This window comes from Carassius auratus, unplaced genomic scaffold (assembly GCF_003368295.1).
Source record: "Carassius auratus strain Wakin unplaced genomic scaffold, ASM336829v1 scaf_tig00011742, whole genome shotgun sequence".
Taxonomy (NCBI): domain Eukaryota; kingdom Metazoa; phylum Chordata; class Actinopteri; order Cypriniformes; family Cyprinidae; genus Carassius; species Carassius auratus.
The window spans coordinates 63,936-89,255 of record NW_020524242.1 but is presented as its reverse complement, the minus strand read 5'-3'; the positions used below and the strand labels follow the sequence as shown (position 1 = coordinate 89,255).

At 41.8% G+C, this 25,320-nt stretch overlaps 1 protein-coding gene across 1 annotated transcript in view; it reads left to right on the top strand.

The window, feature by feature from the left end:
* LOC113073287 (uncharacterized) overlaps positions 1 to 25,320 on the top strand; it is an 81,734-nt gene that overhangs the window by 49,987 nt on the left and 6,427 nt on the right. The gene's annotated exons all lie outside the window — the stretch shown is intronic.

Sequence of the window (25,320 nt, the reverse complement as noted above, 5' to 3'; positions counted from 1 at the left end):
GATTTGATGTAAGTGCAATGACCTTCTTTTGATTAATTCATTACAAATTTGGCAAATTCCGTGCCATTCCGCTTTAAACTGTAAATTCCGTTTTTATTACTGGATTCCACGATTCCCTCTGCATTATCTGAGTCGCTGAAATCATAGGGCCCTAGTTGTGGTATGCCAGCTCTATCTTGCAATGGACACACGCCACAACGTTGTCTTTATGTTTGCCCGCGCCCTCAAATCAAAAAAACTGCGGACTCCTTGCTGTATGCGATTTCGGACGCAGCGCTTGTGTCTCCTTCCGCTTTGTGGGTGACGTAAACACGTTGTGTCACATTTAAAAAAATCATTGCAAAAGAACCTGATGTGAGATTTTAAATAAATTAAAAGAGGCTTCGAGGCAGAGGAATTTGCAATCATTTTTTGTAATCGAGTTACTCGAGGAATCGTTTCAGCCCTAATATATATATATATATATATATAATTTTTTTGTTTTTTTTTTACATGATATGAAATCAAAACAATGAACAAATGTTGTGTTTGTGGACTAAACCGACTTGGATCAGTAGCGGACTGCAAACGTGTCCTGTGTGAAAGCACAATGAGTTTGTGCTGCGGACTGAATATGCCCTGCAGACGGAGTATGTGTGAAACAGGCGTTACAGGGAAGATGGATGCTGCAGAACTAGTAGAACATGACACAGAAGAACTTGTGCCAAAAAGAGGAGCCGGATCTGTTGTTTGGAGGGTTTTTGGATTCCAAAAATCTGACGTCGACCAAACAACCATTTTATGCAAGTCTCCAAAGGCGGCAACACAAGCAATTTGCTCCAGCACCTTAGCCACAAGCATGTCTTGGAATATCAACCAGCAGAAAATGCATTGTGCACCTGATTATGCATGAAAAAAAATGTCATAAACTGGAAAACCAGCATAATAAAAAAAAAAAAAAAAAAAAAAAACGTGATATAAATTTTTGTTCAAACCGCCCAGCACTACCATGTACCCATCATCTGATGGCTACTTCCAGCAGGATAATGCACCATGTCACAAAGCTTGAATCATTTCAAAATTGGTTTCTTGAACATGACAATGAGACTGTACTAAAATGGTTTCCCAAAGTCACCAGATCTCAACCCAATAGAGCATCTTTTTTTTTTTTTACTTACATTTTTATCAATTCTTGACAGAGCAGTTACATGCATCAGCAATAATAATCAAATATGTTACTAGTGTACAGTCTTGAAAAGAAAAAATAATATATTTCAGCATTACATTTTGCATTTCCTTGTGGTTTCAACATCACCATACAACCCAATTTTTTTTTTTTTTTTTAAATCACTTTTGATGGTAGAGCCGGGACCCAAAAAACAGAACCCTAACTTGTTGGCCCTTTACATGAATAAGACTTCTGCTGGACTCCATCGTAAACAAAAAACAGATTTCTGAAGTCGTAATGAGTATGTTATCTTTTCCATTTGATACAGTTCCCGTACTTTTTGAACCCAGGCGTTGTAACAGGGAGGCGTTGTCTACTTGCATCCACTTAATTGTGATACATTTCAAGGCTGCTGTGAACAGAATATTTAATGGATATGATTTAGCACGTCCTTGCACGCTAACTGGCATAATACCAAGTAAAGCAACTGTTGCATCCTTCGGAATGACTTCCTGAAAAATCTGGTTTATAGCCTTGTACACCTCATCCCAGTAGTTTTGTAATATAGGACATGACCAAAAAATATGTGTATGATTGGGCACTGCTGACCCACAGTTTCTCCAGCACAAACTTGGAACTTTGGGATCTATTTTAGCAACTACATCTGGGGTCCTGAAATATCTACTAATATGGAATTGAATCAGGGTGTTCTCAATTGGTTTGGGGTTTAGTATTTTTCCCCAGTCCTTATGTGAAGTCAAAAAAGAGCGTAACTGTAAATATCTAAAGAAATCACTTTTCTTGAGATGGAAGTAAGCCGCTGTTCTTCAGCCCATTTTGAGTAACTTTTGTCAAAAGAATTGGGAGCGAAGGATTTAATATATCCGATGCTTGTTAACATTGATAAACCTCTTGGCAACGTAAATGCAACTCGTACTTTGTTCCAAATGTTAAGCGTGGTTCTAGTCCACAACGACAGTTCTTTTATTGGGATATCTAAAAATGGTAATACATTTAATGGTTCAGAAAACGTTGTTTGTTCAATACTAAGCCACCTCGTCTGAGAATCTCCTTGGATCCAAGAAATTAAAGGCTTTAACTGTGCTGCCCAGAAATAATATTTTAGAACTGGAAGATTAAGCCCCCCTTCTCCCTTACTTCTCTGTAGTGTTTTATATTTTATACGAGGGCGCTTGCTCTGCCATATGAATTTTGATATTGTTTTATCCAAATCAGTGAATGTGGATTTTGGTACTACAATTGGCAACATCTGGAACAAATACAATAATCTTGGTAGCAGATTCATGTGAATGGTTTCGATGCGACCGAGGAAGGAGAGGGGCAATGCTGACCACCGCTCCAGGTCTTTCTTAATTATATCCAGCGTTTTACCATAGTTAGCGTGAAACAAATCGTTCAATGAAAGGGGAATACTAATGCCTAAATATTTAATGCCTTATTTAGACCACCTAAAACTGCTTTGTTGTTTAAACTCCAGTGGGATATTGCTATTGACGTCCATTGCCTCTGTCTTATCAACATTTATTTTATAGCCAGAAAAATAGCCATAAACAGAGATCTTTTCCTTTAACTTTGGTATTGATGATACAGAATAGGTCAAATACAATAAAACATCATCCGCATATAATTATATTTTATGTTCTTCTGTGCCAATCAGAGTCCCTTTAATTTCATCATTGTCCCTGATGAGTTGAGCCAATGGCTTAATGCTTATTGCAAACAAGAGGGGTGACAGGGGACACCCTTGCCTACAACCGTGCTCTAGCTTAAACCTTGCTGATCTGAAGCCATTGACTCTAACAGCCGCTTGTGGAGATGAATATAGTGTCTGTATCCATTCTACAAATTTGGGTCCGAATTTGAACCTCTTTAATGTCTGAATAAGGTATTTCCACGACACGTGTTCAAATGCCTTTGTTTCCATAATGCCTCCCAGTGATAAACCCGGTTTGATCAGGATGTATGATTTGTGTTATTATGACGTTTAATTGCCTGGCTAAGATACCTGTTAGAATGCGTACATCTCCGTTGAGCATAGATAATGGTCTATATGACCCACAATCAGTGGGGTTCCTACCTTCTTTATGTGATACAACTATTGTCGCATCAGACCAGGATGGTGCCATTGTTTTTGTTTCTAAACCGTATCGATATGCTTTTAATAAGTGTGGAGTAAGGATATCCATGAAGCATTTATAGAATTCATTGATGAAACCATCCGGGCCAGGACATTTATTATTCTTAAGGGATGAAATAACGTTTTCAATTTCCCCTTCTCGGATTGGCTCATCTAGTTGTTTAGCTATTGTATCAGATAATTCAGAGACATGTATATTTTGTAAGTAATTTGCTATTCTAGTTTCATCAGGACAGGTATCAGTGTCTTGGTATAAAACCTTATAAAACTCTGAAAATGCTTCAGCTATTATTTCTTTAGGTTTTAGGATGGATTTATTGCCCGATTTTAGCTTTTGTACTACATTTGATGACTGTTGTTTTTTAAGTCTAAAGGCCAAAAGTCTGCTCGCTCTATTTCCATTTTCATAATATTGCTTTTTGGCAAAACGAAGGTTACCCTCAATTTTTCCTGATAGTAAGTCTTGAAGCTCTCTGCAGGTCTTATTTAAATCATTAAAAATTCTTGGTTCCCTACCCTTTTTATGTTCATGTTCGAGGTGTCTGATTTTATCTTCTAAGTCTTTTTGTTTAGCTATCTTTTGTCTTTTTATGCCGTCGCGTAGGATATGATACTGCCTCTTAAATAGGCCTTTGCACAGTCCCACAACATGATAGGAGATGTTTCAGGAGTGTTGTTAATATCCAAGTAACTCTTAAACTCAGCTTTAATAAAAGTAATGAAATCCTTGTCATAAAGAAGAGAGGCATTAAGTCTCCATTGCTTGAAAGATGGTGTCAAGCCTATATCCCACTGGAGAGTAACAGGTGCATGATCAGAGATCGTGATGGGCAATATTGTGATATCTTCAATTCTATGTAGTTCGGCTTTAGCAGTAAAAAAGTAATCTATCCGTGAGTAGGATGCATATCGATTTGAATAAAAAGGGAGCATATACATTTATAAAGGATACTGCTGTACCATCAATTATCCCATTTATCAATAAAAATCTACCCTCCCTGTCGTTATGCACTAATGTTTCAGTTAAGTTAATTTGCCTATGTATTAAGATGGCAACGCCCCTTTTCCTACCAGAACAATGTGACGAAAAGTAAACTTTATCGGCCCAAGACTTGTTTAATTTCTGATGTTCAGCATCTGATAGATGTGTTTCCTGTAAAAGTGCTATGTGACACTTTAACTGTCTGAGTTGCAATAGTACTTTCTTTCTTTTGATTTGACTATGCAGACCCTTCACATTATAACTTGTTACAGTTAATGTACTCATGACTAATTCAAGAGATGTATTGTAATATTAAATTGTGCTGGAGGCAGAGACCTGAGACTAGCATAGCACCAATCGTTTGAGCGAAGTGAATGCTGGAAACCATGATGATTAAATCAAATGAAAACACTAATGCTTTGTTGTAAATTTTTTCTAAACTTAGGAAGACTGAAATACAAATGCTCTGTTGTTTTTTTAGATGTAATTAGATCCCCGGGGATCAAAAGGATCAGAACGCAACAGATAAAATAGTAATTAAAGGTGTATGTTAATAACATAGTGCAGATAAGTGGTTTTAAGTCCCTAGCCACTATAATAAGCAGCAACAAACACAGCCGAAGAAAGTTGGCTGTGTATAATAATAGTCAAAAGGAGAAAGATGTATTAAGAGGAACAAAAAAAAAAAAAAGGTGAAAGAGCTCAGGCTCCTGCAGGTATACATAAAAGTTGGTAATTAAACACAGAATCTACCAATAGTATTGATACCAACGGTATAGATGAGGCGGTTCTAAAGTTAGTGGTTGAACAACTTAGTATTTCTGTAATTAAATTTACTGGACCAATTCGTACCACATCAGCGTTTAAGCTTCGGGCACAACCTACGTTTCAGTTTCAGTGGTTGTAGCGAGGATGGTCTTCTTGATGTAGTCCATAGCCTTAACGGCGTCGCTGAACTCTTTACTATCCTCCTTGTACGTGATCTTGAATCTTGAAGGGTAAAGTAGTCCAAAACGCACATCCCTTCGTCCTCTTAGAGCCTTCCGTGAATCCGTGAAGGCCGCGCGTGCCTTGGCCACACCGGTGGTGTAATCTGGAAAAATTGCTATTCTTTTACCATTGTAGATCAGCGGGGATTGGTCTTTGGCTCTCCTCAGGATGTCAGCGGCATCTCCATCATAATGCATGGGTCTTTCTGTATCTCTCGGTTTTTTGGGTGTGAACGCTCGGTGTGAGCGGTCGATTTTTACGTCCCGGTCTATCCGCAGAGCCTCTTTGATAATTTTAGAAACCTCTTTAGGGCTGGCAGAGTCCGGCTGCTCCTCAACGCCGACTATTCGGATATTTCCACGCCTCAGCCTTCCCTCCATGTCCCCACACTTGTCCCGTAGTTTGACCAGCTCACTCTGAAGTTCAGTCACAGTAGTCTGTAGAGTATTCACCTCATCAGACCATGATGACAGACCACCTTTCACATCTTCAATGTCCGTCTCGATGGTGGCGATTTCTGCTCGAATAGCGGTAGCATTGCTGGCTATTTCGGCCCTCGCAGCATTAATGTCGGCCCTAAGTGTAGTAAACTCTTCAGACAATGCACTCCGCATTTCCTCTCTTATAATTTTGGAAAGTTCTCCTCGTATAGAGGCTAAGATATCAGCTTATATCTCCTCGCTCATATCAGAGCTCGTAGATTGTGGAGCGTTGTCTTCTGGAGTGTGCTGCCTCGTGGATCTGGTGTTAGCCTCTAGCTTTGACGGGCTACCGTGATACTTGAATTTGCGAAGTTTATCCGCCATTTAACATGAAATGTCGGCAGAGACCGACTTCTTTAAAGTCCCAAACTATTATCGATCCAGTTTAAGTACCCTTTAGTTATTATTTGCCATTTTTAAAACATAAATGTTCATAAACCTGGAGGAGCTCTGAAATGTCCATCTTCACTCCATCTTGGCTCACTAGCGACAAAAATAGAGCATCTTTGGGATGTGGTGGAGTGGGAGCTTGTGCCCTGGATGTGCATCCCACAAATCTCCATCAACTGCAAGATGCGATCCTATCAATATGGGCCAACATCTCTAAAGAATGCTTTCAGCACCTTGTTGAATCAATGCCACGTAGAATTAAGGCAGTTCTGAAGGCAAAAAGGGGTCAAACACAGTATTAGTAAGGTGTTGCTAATAATCCTTTAGGTGAGTGTATTTGAAAGCAATTACAAATAATATGAATTTGGGTTTTTGAAAACATTGCATTTAATTCACACTTAGGTAAATTCCTTTAAGGTGTATGATTAGTGTAATAACTACACAATATAAAAGTATGCTAAAGTTAAATATTTTTCACAAGGGCTGTTTTGATGACATTGATTCTCCTTACTTTACCTGTTTTCTCTCTGTTTATAGCTACACATTTCTCAGCTTTTTGATGCTTGCTCTATTCCTTTGCAGTGTTTCCCACGGACTAAGGGTGTTTTCACATATAGGTCATTTTAAACAAACCAGACCTAATTCACTTAAAGTGAACCAGAAAGGGAACCAGCAAAAGTGACCTCAGTCCTTTTGCTGTTCACAATATAGTGGACTCAGAAGAGAACCCGGTTCTTTTATTGGCCCTCTTCAGCACTTAAGTGATCTCAGACCCTTTCTTGTTCACACCACAACGTCATAAGGACCCAGACTCAAGCTTTCTGTGCAGCAGTGAAATGCTGGAGTCTGACCTACTGGAAAATTTGGAAGCTGAAGCAGACAGGGAAGGGGGTGAGGAAGAGCTGGCAATCCCTGACCATGTCACCGGTCAAGACCTTTGCCGAGCTTTATCAACGCTTACAATTAAAACAACCGTTAAAATTATGAACATTATGTATAAAGTTTATTCAGCTTGGACACTTGTTGTCAATGCTGCCCGCAAGTTTTATTATTATCGTAGCTTCGAAACTGAATTGTACGGTGGCCAAGAGAGCTCAACACGCTGCAACTTAAGAAAACACATGTCAACTGAAAAAACACCATCAAATGAAGAAAACGTCTTCATTAGTTTGACAACACAAGTGTTGCAAATCATCACAGCACATGCATATAACGAAACGCGCTACAAATCCTTCACAACACATGCATATTAAGAAACGCGCTGCAAATCATCACAACACATGCATATAACGAAACGCGCTGCAAATCATCACAACACATTCATATAACGAAACACGCTGCAAATCCTCACAACACATGCATATAACGAAACGCGCTGCAAATCTTCACAACACATTCATATAATGAAAGGCGCTGCAAATCCTCACAACACATGCATATAACGAAACGCGCTGCAAATCTTCACAACACATTCATATAACGAAACGCGCTGCAAATCCTCACAACACATGCATATAACGAAACGCGCTGCAAATCCTCTCAACACATGCATATAACAAAACGCGCTGCAAATCCTCACAACACATGCATATAACGAAACGCGCTGCAAATCCTCTCAACACATGCATATAACAAAACGTGCTGCAAATCATCACAACACATGCATATAACGGCTGCAAATCCTCACAACACATGCATATAACGAAACGCGCTGCAAATCTTCACAACACATTCATATAATGAAAGGCGCTGCAAATCCTCACAACACATGCATATAACGAAACGTGCTGCAAATCCTCACAACACATGCATATAACGAAACGCGCTGCAAATCCTCACAACACATGCATTTAACGAAACGCGCTGCAAATCCTCACAACACATGCATTTAACGAAACGCGCTGCAAATCCTCTCAACACATGCATTTCACGAGTTCACATCTACGTATATTAATACCGTAAGTTTATGCGTATTTGGCGTGCTGTCCGGGTGGAGGGCTCCGAGCTCGGGATGTGGCCCGAACCCAGAGTACTCCCCCCGGTTGTGGTAGGAGTAGATGGATCTATAAGTGAGGAGAAATGGGGTGGAGGAGGGATGCTGAAACTGTCAATGAACAGAGATAGGTTCTGCTGTTATTTATACCTTGTCATGAGTTGATTACTGATTGGTCTCCACTTGTGTTAATCAGGTTAATGAACTGCGACTGTTCCTCCCGAACTTTGTTATAAAACAGCATTTCACGAGTTCACATCTACGTATATTAATACCGTAAGTTTATGCGTATTTGGCGTGCTGTCCGGGTGGAGGGCTCCGAGCTCGGGATGTGGCCCGAACCCAGAGTACTCCCCCCAAAAACAAGAGAGCAAAAGGACAGCCGCCAGACTACGAACCCCCCAAAACGCAGAGATTTGGCGGGCTGACGTTTTTAGAAGTATGGTCGTTTGACCAGGAGATCTTGCATTGCCTCTGGCAGAAGTAGAGGAGCAGGCAGGTCCTGTTGGTTAATAGTTGAGGAAGAAGCAGTTACGGTGTCGGGAAGACGGGCTCCACCGTCTGCCTGCGAGGTGTAATGATATATTGACTAGATGCGTAATGTATCCGCTGGGAGGCTGAGGCTCGCTGGACAGATAGAGGAAACAAATTATATTCCTGCATCCGCTGGAAGACTGGCTCGCTGGATGAAGAACAGAAAGAGATGGATGCATACTGCGTCCACTGGGAGACTGAGGCTCGCTGGACGGGTAGAGGAATGAATAGGTATTTACCGCGTCCGCTGGGACACTAGTGCTCGTTGGACAGACAGAGGAAACCAATAGATATTACTGCGTCCGCTGGGAGACTGAGGCTCGCTGGACACATATGGGAGACGAATTATGTCCCTGGGTCCGCTGGAAGACTGGGCTTGCTGGACGAAGAACAGGAAGAGATGGATGCATACTGCGTCCACTGAGGGACTAGTGCTCGCTGGACAGGCAGAGGAAAAAATATGTATTTACGGTGTCCCCTTGGAGACTGAGGCCCAATGGACAGGTAGAAGGAATTAGATAATTACTGCATCCGCTGAGAGACTAGCGCTCGCTGGACGGACAGGGAAATCAATGGCTATTTCTGCATCCACTGCGAGACTAGTGCTCGCTGGACAAACAGTGGAAAAATAGATGTTATTGAGTCCGCTGTGAGACTAGTGCTCGCGGACTGATAGAGAAGACAAATAGGTATTTTCTGTGTCCGCTGGGAGGCTGAGGCTCGCTGGACGGACAGTGGAATGAATAAATATTTACTGCGTCCGCTGAGAGACTGGTGCTCGCTGGACGGACAGTGGAAACGAATAAATATTTACTGCGTCCGCTGAGAGACTCATGCTCGCTGGACGGACAGTGGAAACAAATAAATATTTACTGCGTCCGCTGAGAGACTCGTGCTCGCTGGACGGACAGTGGAAACGAATAAATATTTACTGCGTCCGCTGAGAGACTCATGCTCACTGGACGGAAAGTGGAAACGGATGAATATTTACTGCGTCCGCTGAGAGACTAGTGCTCGCTGGACGGACAGTGGAAACGGATAAATATACTAGTGCTCGCTGGACGGACAGTGGAACGGATAAATATTTACTGCGTCCGCTGAGAGACTAGTGCTCGCTGGATGGACTTACTGCGTCCGCTGAGAGACTGGTGCTCGCTGGACGGGCAGTGGAAACGGATAAATATTTACTGCGTCCGCTGAGAGACTGGTGCTCGCTGGACGGACAGTGGAAACGAATAAATATTTACTGCGTCCGCTGAGAGACTCGTGCTCGCTGGACGGACAGTGGAAACGGATAAATATTTACTGCGTCCGCTGAGAGACTGGTGCTCACTGGACGGGCAGTGGAAACGAATAAATATTTACTGCGTCCGCTGAGAGACTCGTGCTCGCTGGACGGGCAGTGGAAACAAATAAATATTTACTGCGTCCGCTGAGAGACTCGTGCTCGCTGGACGGGCAGTGGAAACAAATAAATATTTACTGCGTCCGCTGAGAGACTGGTGCTCGCTGGACGGACAGTGGAAACGAATAAATATTTACTGCGTCCGCTGAGAGACTGGTGCTCGCTGGACGGGCAGTGGAAACGAATAAATATTTACTGCGTCCGCTGAGAGACTGGTGCTCGCTGGACGGACAGTGGAAACGAATAAATATTTACTGCGTCCGCTGAGAGACTCGTGCTCGCTGGACGGGCAGTGGAAACGAATAAATATTTACTGCGTCCGTTGAGAGACTGGTGCTCGCTGGACGGGCAGTGGAAACGAATAAATATTTACTGCGTCCGCTGAGAGACTGGTGTTTGCTGGACGGACAGTGGAAACGAATAAATATTTACTGCGTCCGCTGAGAGACTGGTGCTCGCTGGACGGGCAGTGGAAACGAATAAATATTTACTGCGTCCGCTGAGAGACTGGTGCTCGCTGGACGGACAGTGGAAACGAATAAATATTTACTGCGTCCGCTGAGAGACTCGTGCTCGCTGGACGGGCAGTGGAAACAAATAAATATTTACTGCGTCCGTTGAGAGACTGGTGCTCGCTGGACGGGCAGTGGAAACGAATAAATATTTACTGCGTCCGCTGAGAGACTGGTGCTCGCTGGACGGGCAGTGGAAACAAATAAATATTTACTGCGTCCGCTGAGAGACTCGTGCTCGCTGGACGGGCAGTGGAAACAAATTATATTTACTGCGTCCGCTGAGAGACTGGTGCTCGCTGGACGGACAGTGGAAACGGATAAATATTTACTGCGTCCGCTGAGAGACTGGTGCTCGCTGGACGGACAGTGGAAACGGATAAATATTTACTGCGTCCGCTGAGAGACTGGTGCTCGCTGGACGGGCAGTGGAAACGGATAAATATTTACTGCGTCTGCTGAGAGACTTTTAAATTAAATTTTTTTTTTTTATTATGTTTGAAAACGGCGTATTGTGCAGAGGCTAATGCGACTGGGAATGTGGGGCATCAAAGCTGATCATAAACCCTTGTTGAAATTCACGTCGCTTATTGTGAAAACTGAACAGCTTATTTCAGTGAAATGGCTTAACATGATGACTTTTTTTTTTTTTTTTTTTTTTTTTTTTTTTTTTTTTTTGTGTATCTGGGGGAGGTACAGAAAAGGCTCCTGCGGGAGCAGACACTGCTGCGGCAGTGAGGAGATATGAAAGGGGCTCCTGCGGGAGCAGACACTGCTGCGGCAGTGAGGAGATACGAAAGGGGCTCCTGCGGGAGCAGACACTGCTGCGGCAGTGAGGAGATACGAAAGGGGCTCCTGCGGGAGCAGACACTGCTGCGGCAGTGAGGAGATACGGAAAAGGCTCCTGCGGGAGCAGGCACTGCTGCGGCAATGGGGAGATATGGAAAAGGCTCCTGTGGAAGCAGCTCTGCATTTAACCCATCCAAGTGCACACGCGGCAGTGAACGCGCACACACCGTGAACGCACACCCGGAGCAGTGGGCAACCATTTATGCTGCGGTGCCCAGGGTGCAGCTGGGGGTTCGGTGCCCTGCTCAAGGACACCTCAGTCATGGCATGGCCGGGCCGTGACTCGAACCCACAACCCTAGGGTTAGGAGTCCACTCTCTAACCACTGGGCCCTGAGTTCCCCCTCCTTGACTGTGGGAAGAGTAGGCAGGTTAGTAACATTTTCAACCTTTGTTCATTTTCAACCAATGTGGAGGAAGTTTTTTTTTTTTTTTTTTTTTTTTTTTTTCTTCCTTCTCAGGCGCGTCCGCTCCGCATAGAGTTGAAAACATCTCAACTTTTCAGAATGCCGCAGCGCAAGAATATCAGACCTGAACCAGGAAGTTGGTCACCAGATCACGGGGTAACCATTTAAATTGCATGGAGACACCCGAGAGCGCTCGCTCATCGCAGTTGTGCTGCCGTGGTACACCATATCGGTTTTGCAAAGGGAACAAAGAGACGTTTTATTTGTCCTCTGTTTAAAGTATTCTCATACTTTTAATAACAGTGGTCTCGGTTTGTGATAGAATGCAACTTCTTCATTCACTGTATGCCATTATGCGAGATGTAAACAGTGTGACGCGTCCACGCATTGCACGCGCGTCGACGTATTTTTTTTTTTTTTTTCTCTCGACGTAAGCGATGATGTCGACGCGTCGTTGCAGCACTAATTAGTGGTGGAAATTATGATTCTTTCTAGAGATTCGTTCATTTTTGGTTCATTCAACAAAATGATTAGTTCGTAGATAATTTCTTCGTTTTACACAGAATATGCCAGCAGGTGGCAAAAGAATGTATTATGTGTTATGTCTTACGTCAACGAACGCATTCACTTGTTACAAAAACTGATCTGGCTTTATTAAAATGTGTGTATAATCGCGTTCAATATATGAAGTCTAATTGAGTTGTTCAGATGAACAAAGCACAGGGTTTCTTGCCTATTTAGCATTTTAATTGTTTGGTCAGACAGTTTGTATATTATATACTCACATCCATAAATCGGGGATTAACCTTTCTTTTACGGTCTATGGATTAAACGTGGAGTTGCTAAATATCAAAACGAGCGTATGTGCACAGTACTGTACCTATAACTGCGCTTTGCATTTTCGAGATTGACATGCTAAAATAGCAGATTAACCCAGTTTACTCTAATTCATTTTGTTCGCGAACAAGATAAGCTATGTGCCAGTTCATTTAATTCACAAACGACATGTATCCGTTCATTCAGTTCGTTCACGAATGACGTGTGCCAGTTCAGTCATTTCACTCACGAACGATAAGATCTCTAGATCTAGTTCAGACTCATATGAAACTCGTTCATTGAAGGGCGTATTCGTTACTACATTCAACAAATCACATACTCTGTCACATCTCATACTCGAAGGCTATCGGCTCGATGTTGAGTAATTCTTTGACAGGATGAAACGGTTGTTACCCGGTTCACTGAGCTGCGCATGCGCTGCTTAAAGCGCCGCGCTGCTATGAAGGGAGGAACTTTACTGAACGAGAAATATGAGTCCGTGGATAACATGAACGATTTGTTCGCCTAAAAGATTCGTTCACCTAAAAGATTCGTTCAAAAAGAACGATTCGTTTACGAACGACACATCACTAGCACTAATGGATAAATCTGGAACACTGGTTTCACGTTGTAGTATAGACTGTGGAAACAGAGGCTTCTGAAAACTATGGGAATCATTATGCAATGAAAATCATTATGTCTGTAAAACATACCATAGACATGATTATGGCAATAACGTTAATTGCAGTTATGTGCTATTCACTTACAAGCAGTTCTAACGATATTTACTTGCATGCTTTCATATTACGGTCCTTAGAAAACTCAGAATTTACTCACACTGCTGTCCTGCGGCAAAACGAGGGTATAATGATCACGCCAGTAGATGGTGAAATATGTCCCCAAGAAAATTGGTCCTGCCAGAATAATTGCATGAAACTTGTCTGTAAAACCTCAGTGAGGTTTAAACATGCACGGTAAGGCAGATGATATCTTTGGACATTTCAGTGTGGATGATGACTACCTCATGGCCTGATTTAACAAACTTTAAGCCTCCTTTCCACAGCACGCGACATTTGTACACGATTGTCGCATTTCTCCCTCTCGCGGCAGGCGTGCTTAACTTTCAAACTGGTCGTGCAGTAGCCCTAACGGTTACCTTGACATGTTCACCATGGTAAAGTTAATAATTTGAATGAATATAATGTATAATGTATGAATACATCGTCACAAATCAGATTACCCCCTAAATAAAAACAGCAGGTTTTATGGGGCTAATCACGTAAATAATGGTTTAATAATTATTTCTGCCATAATTATTATGAACCACCATTTTACATAAATGATGTTGAAGAATAATGTCAAGGTTAACAAAATATAGGTAATTCTGACCTCGCACCGAAAGATCACATCCCGTCGGGCGTTTGCACACGGCCTGGTCCAGAAGTTTAAATATTTGAACGCATCCGAGGCTCAATTTGGATCTGAATTTCCACATACATATGTGATCGGAACTCCACGCGGCTCTCGCACTACTTCTGGCCGCAAACCTGTATTTACCGTCTTCATCTGAAAATGTATTGATTTATGACGCAGGAGGCGGCCTCAAACTTCGCCTCGGCCGGAAAAAGCCGCGGTGAAAGGCTGAGCCGCTGCGGGAAGTGAAAGAGGCTTGCTGCGGTAAGAACTGAGGAGCGGGCTGGTTGAATGCCTGCTGGTGCTGCGATTCCAGCGCTCAAAGAGAGCCCGGTCTTGATCGGATCAATTGTGGTGTCAAGCGAAGCAAGCTTGAACTTTGCACGGTCTTTTGGCCACGACGTGTGGCTTGGCACGAAGAGCAGCTGTCGCGATGACGTTTGATGGTGCTCAACGGCCGTGTTTAATGATCATGGTCAGCAAAGTAGCATATCTGAAAAATCACCGGTATGGGTCTCCTTGTTGGAAGGAAGATTTCGTCTGTGATAAGATGACAGACAGCGCGAACCGGGATGCTGAAACTGTCAATGAACAGAGATAGGTTCTGCTGTTATTTATACCTTGTCATGAGTTGATTACTGATTGGTCTCCACTTGTGTTAATCAGGTTAATGAACTGCGACTGTTCCTCCCAAACTTTGTTATAAAACAGCATATAACAAAACGTGCTGCAAATCATCACAACACATGCATATAACGAAACATGCTGCAAATCATCACAACACATGCATATAACGAAACGTGCTGCAAATCCTCACAACACATGCATATAACGAAACGTGCTGCAAATCCTCACAACACATGCATATAACGAAACGCGCTGCAAATCCTCTCAACACATGCATATAACAAAACGCGCTGCAAATCCTCACAACACATGCATATAACGAAACGCGCTGCAAATCCTCTCAACACATGCATATAACAAAACGTGCTGCAAATCATCACAACACATGCATATAACGGCTGCAAATCCTCACAACACATGCATATAACGAAACGCGCTGCAAATCTTCACAACACATTCATATAATGAAAGGCGCTGCAAATCCTCACAACACATGCATATAACGAAACGTGCTGCAAATCCTCACAACACATGCATATAACGAAACGCGCTGCAAATCCTCACAACACATGCATTTAACGAAACGCGCTGCAAATCCTCACAACACATGCATTTAACGAAACGCGCTGCAAATCCTCTCAACACATGCATATAACGAAACATGCTGCAAATCATCACAACACATGCATATAACAAAACGTGCTGCAAATCATCACAACACATGCATATAACGAAACATGCTGCAAATCATCACAACACATGCATATAACGAAACGCGCTGCAAATCATCACAACACATGCATATAACGGCTGCAAATCATCACAACACATGCATATAACGAAACACGCTGCAAATCATCACAACACATGCATATAACGGCTGCAAATCATCACAACACATGCATATAACGAAACACGCTGCAAATCCTCACAACACATGCATATAACGAAACGCGCTGCAAATCTTCACAACACATTCATATAATGAAAGGCGCTGCAAATCCTCACAACACATGCATATAACGAAACGTGCTGCAAATCCTCACAACACATGCATATAACGAAACGCGCTGCAAATCCTCTCAACACATGCATATAACAAAACGCGCTGCAAATCCTCACAACACATGCATATAACGAAACGCGCTGCAAATCCTCTCAACACATGCATATAACAAAACGTGCTGCAAATCATCACAACACATGCATATAACGAAACATGCTGCAAATCCTCACAACACATGCATATAACGAAACATGCTGCAAATCATCACAACACATGCATATAACGAAACGCGCTGCAAATCATCACAACACATGCATATAACGGCTGCAAATCCTCACAGCACATGCACATTAAGAAACAATTAATGAAGCATTGCAAATTTATTTTCATTAACCTTGAAATTATATTTAGCTGAGAATATTAAAGTTAAAATCATGTAATTATTCAGCTTATTTAGGCTAATAATATACAAAAGATAAAGGAATCATGCAATCAGGGTGTTTAAAAAAAAAGTCACCTTTCAGTTCACCAACAACTCCACTGACAAGTAGCCACTGCACGATAGGCAAATCCCAGCCAGGGCCGAAATTTTTTGGGGTCTCCTTGAAACATTTCCATTTTCAATTGTGGTCAGTGCTATTTGCAGCAGGATTTGCAGCGTTTCTTAATTTGCATGTGTTGTGAAGGATTTGCAGCACGTTTCATTATATGCCTGTGTTGTGAGATTTTGCAGTGCGTTTCGTTATATGCATGTGTTGTGATGATTTGCAGCACGTTTTGTTATATGCATGTGTTGTGATGATTTGCAGCTCGTTTCGTTATATGCATGTGTTGTGAAGGATTTGCAGCGTGTTTTGCTGTATGCGTGTGTTGTGATGATTTGCAGCGAGTTTCGTTATATGCATGTGTTGTGATGATTTGCAGCTCGTTTCGTTATATGCATGTGTTGTGATGATTTGCAGCGCGTTTCGTTATATGCATGTGCTGTGATGGATTTGCAGTGCGTTTCGTTATATGCATGTGTTGTGATGATTTGCAGCGCGTTTCGTTATATGCCTGTGTTGTGAGATTTTGAAGTGCGTTTCGTTATATGCATGTGTTGTGATGATTTGCAGCACGTTTCATTATATGCATGTGTTGTGATGATTTGCAGCTCGTTTCGTTATATGCATGTGTTGTGATGATTTGCAGCGCGTTTCATTATATGCATGTGCTGTGATGGATTTGCAGTGCGTTTCGTTATATGCATGTGTTGTGATGATTTGCAGCGTGTTTCGTTATATGCATGTGCTGTGATGGATTTGCAGTGCGTTTCGTTATATGCCTGTGTTGTGAGATTTTGAAGTGCGTTTCGTTATATGCATGTGTTGTGATGATTTGCAACACTTGTGTTGTCAAATTGATGAAGATGTTTTTTTTTTAATTTGCTGTTTTTTTTTTTTATTTGCATGTGTTTTTTTAAATTGCAGCGCGTTGAGCTCTCTCAGCCACCGTAGCAGTGCTACATTATATTTCTCAGCAGCTAGGGGGTAAAATTGATGTTTTGAAGTAACGAAATTTCAGCTTCGCCTTTGCAGAATGAGACGCACAGATGCAATTCACACACGCAAATTTCATCTCTCTATCTCTCTCTCTATCAATCTCTTGAGAATTAATTCAAATCAATAATTCTTGCATTCAAATATGTGATCTTGCCACACTACTTTATCTCTGTGTCTGATTTACAGCGGGCAAAATTCTAGATCTTCCCGGTGCATCGGGTGGTTGTCATGACAAGAATACTGAGCAAAAAATGCACTAAATAATTAAATGCACAGTTAGCCGTAGATAACATAATTGACAATAGAATTATTTTGTATTGTTCTAGTTAACAGTTGATTTATTTATTTGTTTGTTTATTTATTTTTGAAAATGTAACATTTGAACGTCTTAAATAACATCAATGTATAATAATAAATATATTAGGGGTGGGTGATGAGCTAAAATTCACTGTCCAGGCGATATCGATATTATATTGCGATATAAGAAAAATAAATAACAACGAAAATATTTTAACCTTATATAACTAGAAAAAGTAAGGGATTGGACACAGACTTGAAAAGTCTTTTTTCATTGTGCCATTGTTTTTGGCCATTGTGTAGTTGTCAGGGAATTGTTGATTATATGCTTACCAAGGCTACATCTATTTGTTAACAATACAGTAAACACTATAATATTGTGAAATATTGTCAGTTTAAATAATCTATGTGATTGTTTTAACACATAGACTTCTGTATTTCTGTGATGTGCAACTGTATTTTCATCATTACTTCAGTGACACATGATCTTCAGAAATCATTCTAATATGATGATTTACTGCTCAAGAAACATTTCTGATTATTATCAATGTTGAACACAGTTAATATTTAACAGTTAAATATTTCTATATAATGGTATATAATGGTCCTTTGTGTCAGAGTTATTTAACTCAATATAACTGATTCATCAATCGCACATCTAGTTTTCTGTTATTGATACAAGCACAACTTCTACAACTGATAACAGAGCACTCAAGAGTGTACTGCCAATCATGTTGAGGTCATTAAAATATGTCATTAATATTTTGTATTCAATTATTTACATATCAGGCAAGTGGCCCCATGAAAAGCGAGACAGTTATGCAGTGTAGTCTTTGTCACCCTGCAGAGGTTTCTTTTGAAGAATAATCTCATGACTGTACACAATCCCTCAGTTTGGGAACCACTGGAGCAGTGATTTTTGCTCTATTAGTTTGGTCTGTTATGATGCACTTTGTGTTTGATTACTAATTCCTGTGTAGTACGGTGTTGCACACAGAGGATGAAAACCGTTCAGCCTCGACTCTTTATCATCAGTTGTAGTAAAATGTGCAAAGCGTACCAAATTGAACAAAACTATATAAATACAAAACTTAAATTCATGAATATATAACAGTATCCACGATATCACATATCAGGGCACGACATAATACCAGTAGTCACTTTCATACCGGTATAGCGCACACCCCTAAAATATAACTTATATAAAAATATACAAGTACTAAACTGCTTAGTTCAACCTCAAGCAGTACTTTTATGTTGGTCAATACAAACCGTACCGGGACCTCATTGCTTTCGCAAATCACGAGGAAATCGAACAACAAAGAAGGTGGTCTGATTATGGTTTGCTTTTGGGTTCTTTTGGGTGGCTCTGAGACAGTAGCGTAGCCAGAATAGAGACTCTGGGTGTGCGTATGAAAATCTGGGTGTGCCACATTTATTGTCAGATTACCGTGCAAAATTATGGGATAGTATTTTTGTCGCACTGCTTCCGTCCAACCATACTCCTGGTAATTTGCAGGTCGTGTCAAAATGTAGTTAATTGTTAAATGTAATAATTTTCTTCCAAATACGATAATTTTGAACTTCTGGTACGAAACTTGGACATTTCCAATCTGGCAACACTGTCTGTTGATGTTGGGCCCAGGGAGGGAGAAACATCCTCATCAGGTGTAACGTTAAGGCCTTGTGTCCGGCTGTCCATCAAGCCAAGGTTTTTTGCTAAAAAAAAAATAAGAAAGGAGCTCTGCGACATCTTGCTAGCTAGCAATGTGCTATTGTCACAAGGTGACGATCTTTAGGGGCGGAACCAAAATTCGGGAAGTTTGGTTCCGCCCGGAAGTGTTTCCGCCCGGACCGGAAAAACACCGGAACTTCCGGTAGCGCCGTAAGAGGGAAAATCAGGGAATTCGATGCACCTGTGCCTAGTTAGGGACAGCGGTTGGTGATTGGAGGATACGCTGGACAAGGCAGTACTTAAGGCCAAGTTATTTCACAGTCTGTGAGCTCTTTCTGGTGTGTGTGAAGCACTGTGTTGTGCCCGTCTTGGTGCGCTGCTGGTGGCTCTCTCTCTCTCTCTCTCTCTCTCTCTCTCTCTCTCTCTCTCTCTCTCTCTCTCTCTCTCTCTCTCTCTCTCTCTCTCTCTCTCTCTCTCTCTCTCTCTCTCTCTCTCTCTCTCTCTCTCTCTCTCTCTCTCTCTCAGGCTGGAATTGTATGATTGTGAAGACATCGCGTGGAGTTGTTGGTGAACTGAAAGGTGACTTTTTTTTTTAAACACCCTGATTGCATGATTCCTTTATCTTTTGTATATTATTAGCCTTAAAGGTTGAGAAGTGAACGGATTATACGGCGAACTGAGACGACGTGAAAAAGGGGATTGGAAGCGGCATTGATGTGAGTACTAAGAGCCAGTCGAAAGTGCCCGGTATATTGACCTGGCGTTGTGTAGATCTCTCCAGGAGGAGGAGGGCGGCCCTACCCCTAATATAGCGTGGTGGGAGAGCCGAAGGAATACTTATTGAAGTAGTCACAACGACGACATCACTAGCTAGGCCGCATATTCCATCGCCAGATCCGAACCAAGCGAAGTGAAGGAAGACGGGTGTCCTTTTCGTACACTGAGTGTGGTGGGTGAGTCTTCGTGCTGTGAAAACCTATAATTTTGACGTGGTGCTGTATATTGCTGTGGGCTGCTGTGTATTGCCGTGTGTCCTGTCAGATAAACCCCCGCCTTCACGCACTTCGTCGCGGGAGGACAAGGAGACTGCTGGTTCTAGCCTAGTTCAGTACAGTATATGTTGTGAGCGTGCTTCAGATCTCCGGAGATAGCACGGTACGCTGTGTCCAGCCCAGAGGTGAGAGCCATCCAAAGCAGAGTAACTGTGTTTTGTGTCCAAGTTGATACCTGTAGAGAGGAGGAGAGAGAGTGGATAACGCGAGGAGAAATAGAGCGAAACCTGTACTTACAGTACGCTGTGTTCAGCCCAGAGGTGAGAGTCATTCAAAGCAAACTAACTGTGCTATTGTGTCCAAGTTGATACCTGTAGAGAGGAGGAGAGAGAGATGAGATAGAAGAAAAACGTATGTGTACAAAAATGTTTAGAAAGTCATTTTTATATTAACTGATTATCACAGAATCACTGGCTCTTAAGGTCACTTTTTCTAGAATCACTTCAACTAATTACACAACACCTACTTCATTAGACTCCATACAGATAAATATGTATGGAGAGAGTATGTATGGAGAGAGAGGTGAGAGAGAGAGAGAGGTCATGCATAACATGAGCTCCTAGTCTTTCTAGAGTTTCTTGCTTCTAATATGAGGTAAACCAAAGATAAAAACACAAAATTAACTAAAATGGGACGGTGAGCACAAGTTCACTATAAAAAAATTACTTTAATATTTATTTTTACAAGAAATTAGGAGAAAATCTCTTGAAAACAAGAAAAATTTGTGGAACCTAAACAAAAGGACACTGGAGTGGACCCTACAACAAGGCTTCAGAAGGGAACAAACACAAAAACTGCTGGAGAAGAACCACTTACAAACTTCACGGATTTAACAAAAAGGATTATTCCATCCTAAAAAAGGATTTAACCACAAAAACTTTTCTCTTTTTTTTTTTTTTTTTTAATAATAACCTTTCCATCTACAAACAACAAGGACCAAAAATTGCAAAAGGACAAACAAAACCAACGGACCCCCAACTTTCCATTTGATGGAGGTAAGACAACAAGAGCTGTATTCCAACTACAATAACTTTAAAAGCAATGTGTCAAGATAAATTCAAGATAAATTCGACTAAAAAGGGAAACCTTTTATAAACTCTTTTATAAACTTTGTAAACAAACTTGACCAACTGTCTCCTGGCATACTACAGCTATAGAACAGTATAGCAATTTAAAATAACAAAAGAGGTCCATTGTCATTCACACCTTCTGATTGGATTAACTGAGCCATTACAATCAATATCAAAGACCTGTAAACGGCATTACCATGGCAACACCAGCAATGGGGACTGGAGCTCACACCTTTTCCTACCCCCCAGACATCAAGTCTGAGAAGAGCAGACAACAACACAAGCTCAAAACTCAGAAGGAAAACCCAGAAACACTGTTTAAAGATACTTTAAACAGCAGGGGCAAAACCATCACCACAAATCTGCTCTTCTACACAGAACACCCAACTGCATGGCACACCGCCTCCTGCACACTGTTCCAGTATCACACCAAACATGGAATCTGTAAAGGCAGACAACTGTGCATTTATGAAGACGCAGAAAAAGACCCAGAGAACAGACACCTGACAATAAACTTTTATCAAAATGGAACGGTAATGATACAGGGAAACAGTGCTTCCCTCACAAACTTTGAACAGACCTTCCACTGCTTAAAAGATATGGTGGAAAGAGATGAAGCAAACCCCTGCAAGCAAACCCATACAGACACACCAGAAGACACTGACCAAAATGAGTCTTCAACCCACGACAACACAGAGAACAGGACCCCTCCAGAAACCACAGAGAACATCAGTCTTCCCCAAAGCACAGGACTACACAACACAGTTGTCCAGCTACAGCACAGCTTAGCACTGCTAGAAGTGGAAATAGTGGAACTGAGTGAGCAAGTCCACATCCTGTCCACTAAAGACACTGAACAACTTAGAGAACAGCTGGATCAGATAAGAAACCAGCTGAAAATGTCCATCCAAGAACTTAAAAGAGAAATGGACACTCTGTATCAGGACAGGGAAACACTCAAAAAAGACCTCAAAGAACTTCAACAAATCATGGGGAAGGAACTTTCAGAAATGAAAGACTACATGGGGAGGGAGCTTGCATGCTTCAAAAAAGAGCTTCAACAAAGGGACAAACAGATGGAGAACCTAACAACACAGATGAGGTGTCTCACTACCCCTGTGAATGCCCCCAAAGTCCCCCCTCCCTCCCCCACACCAACACCTACACATCCAAAGTCCAGCAGCACATCTCCGGCACCCACCAAACCATCACAGCCCAGCAACAGCCAAAGAGAAGCAGGAACACCCGCAGCCTCCAAAAAACCAGAGATCCTTCAGAAAAACATGACAGCTACAACCCCAGCTGAGAAACAGCCAGTGAAAACAGAGGCTGACATTGCCATCCTCATGGACTCCAATGGGAAGTTCCTACAAGGAGAAAGACTTTTTCCAGGCCTTAAAACAACAAAACTCTGGTGCCCAAAAACAGGGGATGCCCTCAGAATACTTTCTGACTCCACCTTTGGCACACCCTCACATATCATCATACACACAGGCACCAACGACTTGAGAAGGGAACAGGAGAGAGTTGGGCAGCTGATCTGCAGAGTAGCAGAGAAGGCTACAGAAATCTACCCCAACACAAAGATCACCATCTCTACCCTCCTACCCCGCAGAGACATCCATCCAGAGAGTCAACGCTGACATCTCCAAAGGATGTGCTCGCCTGCCCAATGTGCACCTGGCTCATCACCCCTCCATCACAATCAGGGACCTGTATGACCATGTACACATAAAGAAGGACAAAGTCAATGTGTTTGCAAAAACACTGAAAGACACAGCGTGGGGCAGACAAAACACCTTCACACCCCTGAAAACAACACAGCTGCCAACCTACAGAACACAAAACCAGACACCCAGCATAAACCTACAAACTCATCACAGAGAACGACCACCACTGGCTGCACAATACCAGGGATCCCCACAACATGCTAAAATCCACATCAGGATACCCCATGCACCAGCACTACACCACCACAGATCTACACTAGCCCATCAGCAGAAACCCCAGTTTGCACCAGATCACCACCCAAGACACCCAAAACCACAAAAACATCCCTCCAGGCAGAGAAGCAACATGAGGAACAGCCCAACATCAGCAGCAGCAACCAGCCTTCCACACGCTCATGCTGCCTCAGGTGACAACACACCAAACCCAGCACCACTCCCACACTCCAGGAGCTACGCTCAGGCCCTGAAACGACAGGAAAAAACACTGGAGATGAGTGAGATCAGACAGCTGCTGACCTACATCAGTACCCAGCTGACAGCATGAAAGGCCACACAGCATGCACACACCTGCCTAACAATGAAAAAAAAAAAAAACTTTTATTTTCCAAAACACTATATTACATTAGAAAAGGATTACCTCTATTTTTGAAAACAAGAACTCTATACCGTGAACTCTTAAAATGACTCTGTCAATATCAATGTGGAATATTCAAGGATTGAATTCAGCAGCCTTTGGGCTAAAGAGCTCAAACACTGAATTCCAGAAGAGCATCAAAGATATGGATATTATAATTCTACAGGAGACATGGAGCAGGGCAGACACCGTCACCCACTGCCCACCCAACTACAGAGAAATCATCCTACCATCACAAAAACTCAACACAGTCCGACAGGGAAGAGACTCAGGAGGACAAATAATCTGGTACAAATCAAAATTCCACAAAAACATCAACACAGTGAAACAATGCAAATACTACACCTGGCTGAAAATCCACAAGGAACTGCTCCCATCCAGAAAAGATATATACCTGTGTGCCATATACATCCCACCATCAGAGTCCCCCTACTACAGAGAAGACACGTTCTCCATATTAGAGGAAGAGACAAGCCACTTCCAGGCCCAGGGAAATGTGCTCATCTGTGGAGACCTGAACGCAAGAACAGGACTACAGCCGGACTTCACTGACACACAAGGGAGCAAATACATCAACAACAAACTGACTGTTATTGATAACACATTCTCCCATATCCACAGAAAGAACCATGATCATATAGTGAATAAGAATGGGAAAGACCTCCTGCAGCTCTGTCGTAGCCTGGGTCTGTATATCATCAACGGTAGGTTACGAGGAGACACTTTAGGGAGATTCACATTTTGCTCACCTCTTGGGAATAGCACAGTTGACTATATGATAACAGACATAGATCCTTCATCTCTCAGATCATTCACTGTTAGAGAACTAAGCCCTCTGTCCGATCACAGTCAAATCACTGTGTATCTCAAAAAGACTGAAAATAACATTAACACAAAGCCCATTAAACTGTACAACATCAGAAAACCATACAGATGGGCTGAAAACAGCGGTGAAGAATATCAGAAAGCACTCAGCAGCCAAAAAATACAAGCACTGATAGATAACTTTCTAAATAACATCTATGCTCACACCAATGAAGGTGTCAATCTTGCGGTCAAAGATTTAAATTACATATTTGAAAAATCAGCAAAACAATCCAAACTGAAAACAAAATCTGGAAAAAATCTAATACCCAAAAATGACAAAAATTGGTTTGATCAGGACTGCCAAACTATTTGCAAACAAATGAGAACACTTTCAAATCAGAAACACAGAGATCCAAATAATACAGAGATCCGTCTTCTTTACTGTGCAACACTAAAACAATACAAACATACACTCAGAACCAAAAAAGCACAATACACCCAAAACCAACTCACAATAATTGAGAAGTCAGTCAACACAAACCAATTTTGGAATAACTGGAACAATCTGAAAAAAACTGATCATGAAGAATTGGCAATCCAAAATGGAGAAATATGGGAAAGTCATTTCCAAACACTGTTTAATAAAGTACAAACAAACACAAACTGTAAACAAAACCAAACAATCAACCAATTGGAAAAACTAGAATTAGCAATCAAAGATAACCAAACCCCATTAGATTTCCCAATAACTGACAAAGAACTTGAAGAAAAAATCAAAAACCTCCAACTCAGAAAAGCATCTGG